This window comes from Diceros bicornis, chromosome 10 (genome assembly GCF_020826845.1).
Source record: "Diceros bicornis minor isolate mBicDic1 chromosome 10, mDicBic1.mat.cur, whole genome shotgun sequence".
Lineage (NCBI taxonomy): Eukaryota > Metazoa > Chordata > Mammalia > Perissodactyla > Rhinocerotidae > Diceros > Diceros bicornis.
The window spans coordinates 58,113,734-58,124,747 of record NC_080749.1 but is presented as its reverse complement, the minus strand read 5'-3'; the positions used below and the strand labels follow the sequence as shown (position 1 = coordinate 58,124,747).

The window sequence follows — 11,014 nt, the reverse complement described above, 5'->3', positions numbered from 1 at the left end:
CAACTTGCTTCTCAGAGGAACTAAATGTAGAGCTAAAGGCTAAGGTGCTTTCCTCTTTCCAGGACCTGAATGAGATTTGCTCCATTAAAATGAGTCTGGTGGAGCATCTAATCAAGAGGGAAACTGTTGGATGGAACTCTCAATGGTGGTCGTCCTTGCTGCTGGCAAAAGACTGGCAACACAAATTCAAAATGTTAGTATTGCTAGTGCATTGTTTTTACACAAGAAAAGCTTGTGAGAAATTCTGTTTGGATTGTCTGAATACAATGGGATTGGGATCAAAGATATAACAACTGATGTTTTTCTAGTTCTTACTCCATTTCTTTGCGGAAATGGAATCTTCTAGTCGCAGGTAAAAACTAAGCTCTACTAATCAGTCTGTGACAAAACTACTCACGTATGTAACATAACTTACTTCCTAATTTTTTTAATGGAACCTGCATTTCGCAGTCTTTTGTCCCACAGTTGTAAAAGTTTATGGTGTTCTCTTTTTGTCTACAGAGATTTCAGGTGGTTAATTTCTGTATTTCCTTCCAGCCCAAAATGCAAGCGCAGTAATGATACCCACGTGCTTCCATAAAGGCATGTTGGCCGTGGGTATGTTTTCAATAAGGGACAAAGCACACATACTCACAGAGTCCGAGTCAGCTAGGATGGCATTTCATCTTGGTCTCATGTATGGCAGACTGTGGTCGTGACAAAAAACATACAAAGCTAACTGCAGCCTGGCTTAGCGTGGCTCTGTCTTTTGCACTCAAAAGGAGGGCTTGAATGCTTACCTGTTGTTGGGATGGCTTGAAACAGCGTGCAGGCCTTATTCGACCGGGGCATTTCAAATTCACGTCATAGGCATGTGTGGTAATAAAGGTAATGGGAAGAGAAATGCATCAGTTTCAGGGGACTGCAGTCTTATACACGCTGTTGGGGTCCTCTTTGGGCCTGTGTCCAAATTGTTTTGTGTGGGTAAAGCTGAAGGCTGGGGCCCTGGAAAGCACAATAATTCAAGGGAAACGTGCTCGGAGAAACAAGGCTTTCAGCTTTCGGGAAGCTAACGAAACTAGGGAACCACCTCAATTCATGACCAGTCCTGGCTGGCCAATTTCACCACAGGGACGGCCATTCCAAATGACAGCAAGTCTCTCTCTCTGCTGCTCCCTCCAGGAATAGGTTGCCAGAAGCAAACACATCTGCCTTGGGGAAATCTTCAGGCATTGTTAAAGTTCCCCGCTCCCCCTTCAACCAGATTTTACTTCTGTGCTGGCACGTGGGGAACCTGCATGTTGCAATGGCCGCTTGCTGCCCTCCCTTCTGGCTCGGTTCTCTGGAGCCACATCTTTATGAACACCTCCCCCTCTGTCTCCCTCCCTCCCCTTCCCACAATTAGCTGGTCCCATTGCAGGCTGGGCTGTGGATCAGGGCCCTTGGGACGGGAAGGGGAGAAAAATGGGAACTATGACTAGACTAGGCCTTGAGAGCTTATCCATTATATAAGATACTGGATATGCCATTTAAAAATAATAATCATGAAGACTCTATCCAGTTCCGATGTTTGGTAAAACATGCTATTTTACGTTCAGAAATACTGATACTTTTATTGATATAATAATGTTATTTTGGTCATCAGTTAACTTGGCTCTCTCTCCAATTTCAGCCCCACCTGCCCCCTACCTATCTCCCACACCATCACTGATACCCTCACCACGAGTCCTCCCAGCCCTTCTTTACCACTCCGCTTTTATAACTTCCCTGTTCCCCTCCCCCTACCCCAAAAACAGTGGCTTTGCTGGACTTGGTGGGAGGAGCCAAATCTCCCTGCTGGGGAAGGGGCCGGGTAGACCCCAAGTGGGCTCATCCCTCATGATCATCTAGAGAGAAATCACACTGCTATAACCAGAAATTGCTGGCCTGAGCCCAGGCGCAGTGCAGATATAGTGGTCCTGAGAGCTCCCCTTCGTTGAACCAAACACGGCATGAAGGACTGAAGTCCTGCTGGTACAGTGACCTCAAAGGCGGGAGCTCCAAGGGAAATGTGGGGTGGGGGTAGGGACTGACTGGAAAACAAACCACGGGGCCAGGAGCAGATATTTTTATATCAGAATGATAATGTACACTTGCAAGTTATATTTTTATGAATTCATGATTTTACTTGATATTTTAAATAAGTTAATAAATTTTGTATGTGAAATATATTAAAGTTTTACATTCACTGAATTTTTTAATTTTTAAATTAATTCTGAACTTTTTTTAATAAAATAACTTCCAGGAAACTATTTACACACAAAAAATACCCCATTCCCAATACTGGTGGTGTCATTTTGCTTCAGAATTGTGATTATTTTAGGGAGACCTCCCCCGCCCCAGAACCCAAGGCTTTCTACATCAGAGATAGCGTGTACGTGCTACCAAGTCAGAGAGAGGGGTTTGATCTCCAAGAAAAACTCAAGAATCCACAGTCAGTCTACCAGCTCCTATCCTGCCAGTCAATCAATTTGTGACTCTTCTACAAGTATCCCCAGACTTCAGAGTGCCCACGGCGTGCCAGGACTGTATGCCAAGAGCCTGGCATATGTTATTGCTATTCTTCATGACGCCTCAGGAGGTAGGTACAGGTGAGGAACCTGCACCCTGAGAAATTATGAATTTGCTCAAGGTCACAGAGCTAGTAAACTCAGTCTGTGTTTTAAGCCTGAACCAAAATTCACACCCTTCCTCCATGTCGCATGCAGTGCCTCGCATGGGCAAGAAAATCCAAAATTTGGGCTGGGAACTGTGAGATCCACTCAGGATCCCCCACCTATCCCCGCTGATCGCGGCAGATTTTGCTATTTAGTACATGAGTCTCATACAGAGGCTCAAAGAGCTGAGGCAGCCACACCTGTTTGACCAACCTGCCATTTGTTCTCGGGTTTTGATTTATTCCTGCAGAGCGGGGCACTACAATGAGGACCAGCCTTTAAACACTATGTAAAATCTGGAATTTGGAGTTAAGCCTTCACAATATTTTAATCTGTTATAGAAATGTAAATAACAAATAAAACCTAACTAAATATTTTTGCAAGTTCTAATTCTAGTTGTCTATGTTAAATGTATAAGAAGTATATAGCTGCTGTCCAAGGACCACAATAAGAAGTAGAAACAGTCTCCATTGACCCACCAAGCCTTACCTTCACAGCATGTCTCTGGGGACCAGAACTGATCTGTACATTTATGATTAAACCACAGAGCCCAAACAGGGTGTCTTTGAGCCATTTCTCTCCTGTTATCAATTTCTCTTGCTACAGGTTCCACTTCAACTGGGAATGCCCAGAAAGAGAATTGAGAACCTTGGGTTCCCTGAAACAAGGAATCATGTTATTTATTCCCAAGATACCTAACCTTGGCAGGAGAGCCATTTCCTCTTCCTCCTACAATGTGGCATGGTGAAAAGGTTCAGATGGACCTGGGTTCAGATCTAGTTTGCCACTTACCATCACCATGACCTTGAGTAAGTTATTTGATCTCCTTGGATTCCAATGATCTCATCTGGAAAATGGTGATGATTTTATATACCTTGCAAGGCTGACATGTGAGGATTGTGTAAATCTCAGCTCTCAATACCTGGCATTCAGGCTCCAAGTAAATGATAGCTTTTGTTACTACTGACTGAGATGCAGCAAATTCTACCTGAGCTAGGATGGTAGCCCATGGTAACAAGATGATAAATTACCATAGTTTCATATACAAGTCTTAGTATTACTGAACCTTCACCCAAGGCACATAATATAAGAATGCTGAGGGTTTTGTTTTGAAAAGAAATGAAATGTTTCCAAAATCTACCCAGTATACTTTATGGGCCCCTTATTAATCGAGACTGTCTATGTTTTTCTGCAGTAAAAAAAAAAAAATACCCCATATTTCTGTGGCTTATAACAACAAAGGTTTATTTCTTCCTCAGGTTGCATGCTACTTCACATAAGCTTGTGGCAGTGCCACACTTTGTCTTCACTCCAACAGCCATTGTATGGGATGTTGAAGGTCCTCTGAAAAGGAAAAAGAGAACATGGTGAAGCCACATGATGCCTCTGAAAACTTCCACTCAGAAGTAGCACATGTCACTTTTGGTCATATTTCATCGGCCAAAAAAGTCATATGACCAAGTCTGACATCAACAGGGTGAGGAAGTCTAATTCTGCCCCAGCGAGGAGCAGCAGATATTTTAGACAATATGACAATCTATCATAGGCCAATTATCAAACAAATATATGAAGCTAAAAGTCTAGAAATTAATAAAAATTAAAAAAGAAAGTTATAGGGAATGAAAAGACAAGAAATTGGTCAAACTTGAGTAGCTAAAGAGAACTTGATGTCTGATTATAACAAAGGCTGAGCAAAGGGCCAGGTCTCATAACTTACTTGGAATGTTTTGTAAGTCACCTGGACAGAATCTGGCAGGACTGACCATCTAGAACTTAGAGCTGTGGTGCTCTGAAGAGGTGGAATTCAAGTAAAGTACTTCCAGGACGTGGTTGCAGAATGAGAAAAGTTACAATCATTGTTAATATTGAGGGAAAAGGTGGGCTGGCCCCATGGCCTAGTGGTTAATTTTGGCGCCCTCCACTTTAGTGGCCCAGGTTTTGTTCCAGGGCTCTGACCTACACCACTCGTCAGCAACCATGCTGTGGCAGCGACCCACATACAAAGTAGAGGAAGATCGGCACAGATGTTAGCTCAGGGCGAATCTTCCTCAGCAAAAAATAAAAAAATAAAAAATATTGGGGGGAATAGCTTGACATTTCCTGACAAACAAAATTCATCAATATGGTTCCCTTTGTAATGAATGAGATTGAGGGCCACCAGACGGTGCTCAGTAGTTTGGTGGTGGATATGGCCCAGAAAGGAGAGTATAGCCTGGAAAGAAGAAACATCACACTTGTTAAATTTTCACTTATTTATTTATTTATTTATTTTATTGATGTCATAATAGTTTATAACATTGTGAACTTTTAGTTATACGTTATTGTTTGTTAGTCACCATATAAATGCATGCCTTCACCCCTTGTGCCCAGCCCTCAACCCCCTTCTCCCTGGTAACCACCGAACTGTTTTCTCTGTCCGAGAAACATCACACTTTTAATGGGGCCAGTCTAAGGCGCAGGCAGCTCTGAGAGCTAGGACGCCTTTGACCCTGACCTTCTGTTGGTTACATGCACTGTTGACCTCACTTCTACTCAGCCTGTAGCCTGGCACAGGAATCCCCTTTCAAAATCGGATGAAAAAGGCTGAAAGGGCCCTGCCCATTTACTGGAGCCCCAGTCAGCTAGCTAACAGCTCTGAGCAGGCTGTGTCCCCTCTGTCCACCACCCCTGCCCCTCTGCCGGATGATAGGGGAGAACTCTGGCTCATGAGGCAGATGTTTCCACACCTGCTTCCACATCTGCCTGGATTGCAGTTAGTCAATCCAGGAGCCAGCCTGAATAGTTTGCCTCTTCCTCTAAGGTTTTGGCTTTGCCTAGACACAAATCTGTGCTCCGGTAAAACCCAACTGAGGCTCAACTGCAGGTTCCCACACAGACCCACTGATCCCTGGAGGGCAACCTGAGTGAACGGCAGAGGGGCACAGCGGTTCTCCGTCATGACCGTCTGGACTCACACCCAACAACACTCAGCTCTGAGCTGCATGCTTGCTGACAAGGGGGTGCGGTCCTGGTGGCAGGCTGCTCACATAACAGCACCTGCCGTTAACTGGAAGCCATGTAGCTGGCCTGTGCTGACATCCTTTCAGTGGCTCTTTGCCCTCTCCCCATTTGAGACCAGAGGATGATTAATTGGAAACATCTGTCTTAGAAACCCACCATCTTGCAGTGCCTGAGTATTCCATTGCACGCATTAATCCCACCTCTATGTATCCCAGATCCTTTATGGGAGTAACTGGTTTTGAGGAGGTCTAAAACTTCTCTAAGCAAAGATGAAGCTCACTGAGATGTATGGGTGTGAAATAACTGGGTCACGTATCAGACCAGGGGAATGGTTCCAAGGCGAAAATGCCTCTAAGGCTAACTGAAGGACTGTGCCCCCTCAGGACAAGGAAACATACAGCGGTGGATGTGCAGCTATGCCAGCTACCCCTAAGCAGTGGGAAGCCATAGGGGTCCACTGTTTTTATTTTTTTAATATTTATCTGCTCAGTACCCTTCTCCCAAAACACACCCCATCTTCTGGAAGGAGTTAACTCCACTGGCCACAAGAGTGGGAACATGCGACACAGTTTGGCCCCATCAAAGTACTTCATATACTTGTTTCTAAAAGGTGGGCAGATAATCTAACCAGGACTAAATGGAATCCTTGCCTGAGATTTTTAAATGATAACTTGCCTCCTGGATCAGTGAACCAGTCTCCAGTTGAGGGGCCTCATCTGATCTTGTCCCTGGCAAGACGTTCAGTGGCACTAACAGCCACTCAAGTGTGGCTGATCCACCTGGGGTTTGGGGAGCGGGGGCAGGGTTGGACAATGTGCTGGAACCCACTGCTTCTGACCACAAACCTTGCCATTTCCCTCCAGTTATGAAGCACATTTTATGGCTTTCTTGTCCTGCCCCATGTTCCTTGCAGTCCAACACTCTTCTTGAAAACCACAGGCACTTCTTGGCCCTAACTACTCACCATTCAAAAGGCAAGGGCCATAGGAAGTACCAGCTCAAGCTCATCTATCTGGACACCTCCCTCAGCCATTTCTTTCTTCCGACATCAGGTAGGAAGTGGGGCCATGCCTCTCACGAGTCTTCTGAGAAGTATACAGTCTTTCCAGCTGTCCCTGGAGATGCAAGGAATAATCATGCTCTTAGACATCCCCCTAAGCCTATCTGGATGTTTCTTCCACAACAATACTCCCATAAGTTGAACCCCAAGTGGAGGAAGAGTTGAGAATACTCAGGTCTGACCTTTCACCTTTCTTCGTCTTTCTTGCCTCAGAAGAGCTTCCTACTTCCCCTTCCTCTTTATAGGAATTGACCCTATGTCATGTCCTCCTCCTCCTCCCCTTAGTGGCATTTGCCCTCCCCTTCCCTGGGAAAGTGATATTGGAAAGGCTGCAGAGAAAGAAAGTGAATTTCCAAGATGGGAAAACACACTGGAAAGTATGTTTTCAAAATAGTATCCCTGTTACTCCAGCAAAAACTCAGCAATCTTAGATGAGTCTCCGCATATTTTATTCATTCAACAACTATTTACTGAGGTGGCAAAGACACAGTCCTGGCCTGCAATAAAACTACAGTCTTGTGGGAAGGCCAGTGAGTATCCAACAATTACAAAGATCTCAGCACCTGTAACACTGGATTATACGCTCTCAATTCCATATGTCTTCCCTAAAAGATGGGGAGACCTTTGGCCAAGAGTTGTGCCTTATTCTGTACACCTACATAGCCTAATACAATGATGGTGTTTTTAAAAAAATGTTTGTTGAAAAGATGAATCAATGAATCAATGAAAAGGATAGCATTGTAAGGGCACTCTATGAATGCACACAAGGGTTCCCAACTTCGTCTGGGTTGGGGGATGGGACTCAGTCAGTCAAGAGAACCTGCAGAAGATGATGCTCGTGCTGAGCCTTGTTGTTGAGCAGGTGTTGAAAGGTGGAGAAAGCACAGTCCACAGAGCTGTACAGTGATGGGAAGGATTCCACCACTTTGCAGCAACTGCATGTTGGATCTGCAAATTGCAAAGGTCCTAGGATGCTTGTTGGGGACATGAAGCTGGTGAGTGGGCAAGGCCTAGATAATGTATGGCCTTGAGTCCATACAAGCACCATCTAAAAGATTTTCACTCTGTGAGGAGAGAGATTTTGTTTATTTGCTCACCATTGTATCCCTTGTTCTTTAATCACTTCTTCCCCATCATTTCAGCTTACACATGGTTTCAGCCAACCGTGGTTCCAACACAACCTCAGGTCAGCCTTATAGCTTATGCTCCTGGACTTCTCTGGGTGAAGTGCTCAGCCCAGGTCCAATCAGCCTGGGCTGCAGGGGCAGGTCACATGGGACCACATTTGGCCACCTTGGCAGGAGGGCTGTGAGTGTGATATTTCCTTCAGGGATGGGGGTGAATCATGAAGCAGGCACGGGACTGATATGTCTAGTTCAGATCTGAAGAGAGAAAGAAAGAAGAAGAAGGACCACATCTTATTCTTACTGTCATCCCTAACGCCTATATGGTGCTTCACGTATGTTCAATGAATGGATGAGTGAATGAATGAACATATGAGGGAATAAATGAAATTAATGAAGCAGAAGCAAGTGCTACTCAGAAGACAATTGCTCTAACACCAGGACGAGAAGGAATCGGGACACTGCTCAGCAGCCCTCCTGAACCAGAGCTGTTCCTGACAGACTCTTGTGTTCCTAAACCCCAGACCTGCCCCTCACAGGCCACCGTCTCAGAGAGTGAGCAAGGAAAAACCCTGTCTGCCAGGTGTTTCACCCAGAACCGCCTTCTGGCTCTGAAAACTCCCCTACTGCCAACAACAAGAGCTTGACCCAAGAGGCCTCTGGAAAGACAGAGGACTCTAGTTGCACTCCCTAATTAATCTCCGGTTTGGCAAGAGTGACTGGGAGTGTCAAAAATCTCTAGTCAAACAGATGCTTCTCCTGAGCTCTAACAACTAACAAAGTTGTCAACTTTGTTTAGGAACAAGAAGCCATAATATTATTTAAGAGTCCAGTGCCTTTGTTGGAGAGACACGGAAGGGAAAGTACTGGGCTTGGACCCAGTAGGGGTGAGTTTGAATCTGAGTTTGACCTTGAATAAGTCACTTGACCTCTAAGGCCCTCATTTTCCTTTAATATAAGGATAATCACTTCTGTCCTCCCCACGCCTCATTTGGTGATAATGAAGACCAATTGAGATGATATTTTTGAAAAGAGTTTGTAAATTCACAGATGTGAGAGATTGTTACTAGCATCAACAAGTAATTAACAAGCAAATGGATTGGTGGCAGGAAAATCTGGAGACAAAAAGGTAAGTTAGGAGGCTGCTGCTACAGGCAATGCTAATTTAAACCAAGGTAGAAGCACTGGGAATGGAAAAAGGGGGCAGGGACCCTCTCTTAATTTTCTGGCCCATACAAAGCATCTAAGTTGTTTAATAAATGGATAAATGAAGTATAATCAGCAATTCTTCATAAAGAACTCAACTTACTTATCAAAAACCATACCTGTTACAGTAATTTCTGAATTCTGAATTTCACTGCTATTTTTGTAACACTAGTGAACTTGGTACATATTTTATTATAGTATTTATCACTCCGACTTAATGTATTTGTTAAATTTTTCATCTCCTCTTCTAGACTCAAATCTCTGCAGGGCAAGGGCCCTGTTTTATTAATACTTGAAATCTCTCTGGGTGCCTAACACACTGTTTAATGCATAATAAACATGTAATGTTTGATGGATGAATGAATGATTGATCATATCACTATGGATTAATTTATTACTTTAAATCTTCACAATAATCTTGCAAGGCAGGTATTTTAATTCCCATTTTACAGATGAAGAAACTAAGACTCAGAGAGGTTAAGAAAATAAGTCAGCTAGGTCCGTAGCTGGTAGAGTCTGTATTCAAATGGCCTGCTCCAGAGCCCACGCGGCCTCTGCCTGTTTCCTCTGTGCCCAGCTAATAATAACAGCTCTGGAGGACTATGTCCTTGTGATTTTGCATTTGTCTTCAAGTTGCTGAACTCCTACCCAACCCAGTACTTGTCTTGGTTGGACACATATTTCACTTTGGGGAGAAGTGGAGGAGCTGCTGGGAGCAAAGCACTACTGTGAAGACCATGGGAAGGACTGAGTATATACACCTCTTCTGAAAATGATCGGTTCTTCTTGGGCAAAGTCCTTGGGGATAAAGTCTGATACAAACTTTTAAACAAATCTAAGGGAATTACACACTGCACTGACCTTGAGGAAATCTGGCATGTCCCACCTCATCCAATGGGGTCTTTATCGCTTCAAGACAAGGAAAACATGGAGAGGATGGAAAGAGATTCCACATCTGTCTAGCCAGGAAGGCAGCCAGCGAAGATCGTCAGGGGGAGAGGAGGTTTCTAGCACCACTAGTAGTCCAGATGTATGGTTTTCTGAGGCTGCTCATCATTGATAAGAAAAACCAAACTGCTTTCTATGCTTGTTACATCCCTCTTTTGTTTTATTTCTTCATGTATCATAAGCACATCTGACCTGCCTGGTCCAGCTAATGCATTGATGCTCAAACATGTTCCTCTAATACAGGACCCAGAATTTACCATGTTCTTTGTAGAACACCATTAAAAATTGCTCCAGTGAGGGGCTGGCCTGGTGGCGCAAGCAGTTGGGTACGCGCGCTCCGCTGCGGCGGCCCAAGGTTCGCCGGTTTGGATCCCTGGTGCGCACCGACGCACCGCTTGTCGGGCCATGCTGTGGTGGCGTCCCATGTAGAGTGGAAGAGGATGGGCACGGATGTTGGCCCAGGGCCAGTCTTCCTCAGCAAAAAGAGGAGGATTGGCAGATGTTGGCTCAGGGCTGATCTTCCTCACACAAAAAAAAATTGCTCCAGTGAATTTCATCATGCAAACCAGTGACTATTTTACTAAGAGAGAGTGGTACCAGGCACTAGAGATTTAAGGATAGTTCACTAAACTCAGAGTCCAGAAGGGTATAAAATGACCGGTAAATGTCTCCTTCCTCAACCACTGCCCACCCCTCCCCCTCCCCAGAGACAACCACAGTGGACAGTTTCTTATGTATCCTTCCAGAAATGTTTCCATGTCTATATAAGCATTATAGAATATGCATACCCTTTTCCAAAAAAGGAATAAGGAGTTCATATTACAGATGCTTTTTTGTACTTTGATATACCCACAAGATGCATGCTATAAATAATATAAACTATTTATTATTAAATGGTTTTGAATGAAATAATAAATCAACTTTGAATGAATAAATGAATGAGGTATACTAAATGCTTTGATATGGCCCTGAAATGATCATCTAGCTGTAAACTATCCACA

At 44.2% G+C, this 11,014-nt stretch overlaps 1 long non-coding RNA gene across 1 annotated transcript in view; it reads right to left on the bottom strand.

The window, feature by feature from the left end:
• Positions 1 to 3,899: 3,899 nt before the first annotated feature.
• The window catches only part of LOC131410854 (uncharacterized), a 34,089-nt gene continuing 26,974 nt past the window's right edge, over positions 3,900 to 11,014 (bottom strand). Inside the window, exons 2-3 of the long non-coding RNA XR_009221428.1 lie at positions 6,640 to 6,790; positions 3,900 to 4,019 (exon numbers count right to left, since the gene is read on the bottom strand). This is a non-coding gene — a long non-coding RNA (uncharacterized LOC131410854). The remainder of the gene's footprint in view (positions 4,020 to 6,639; positions 6,791 to 11,014) is intronic.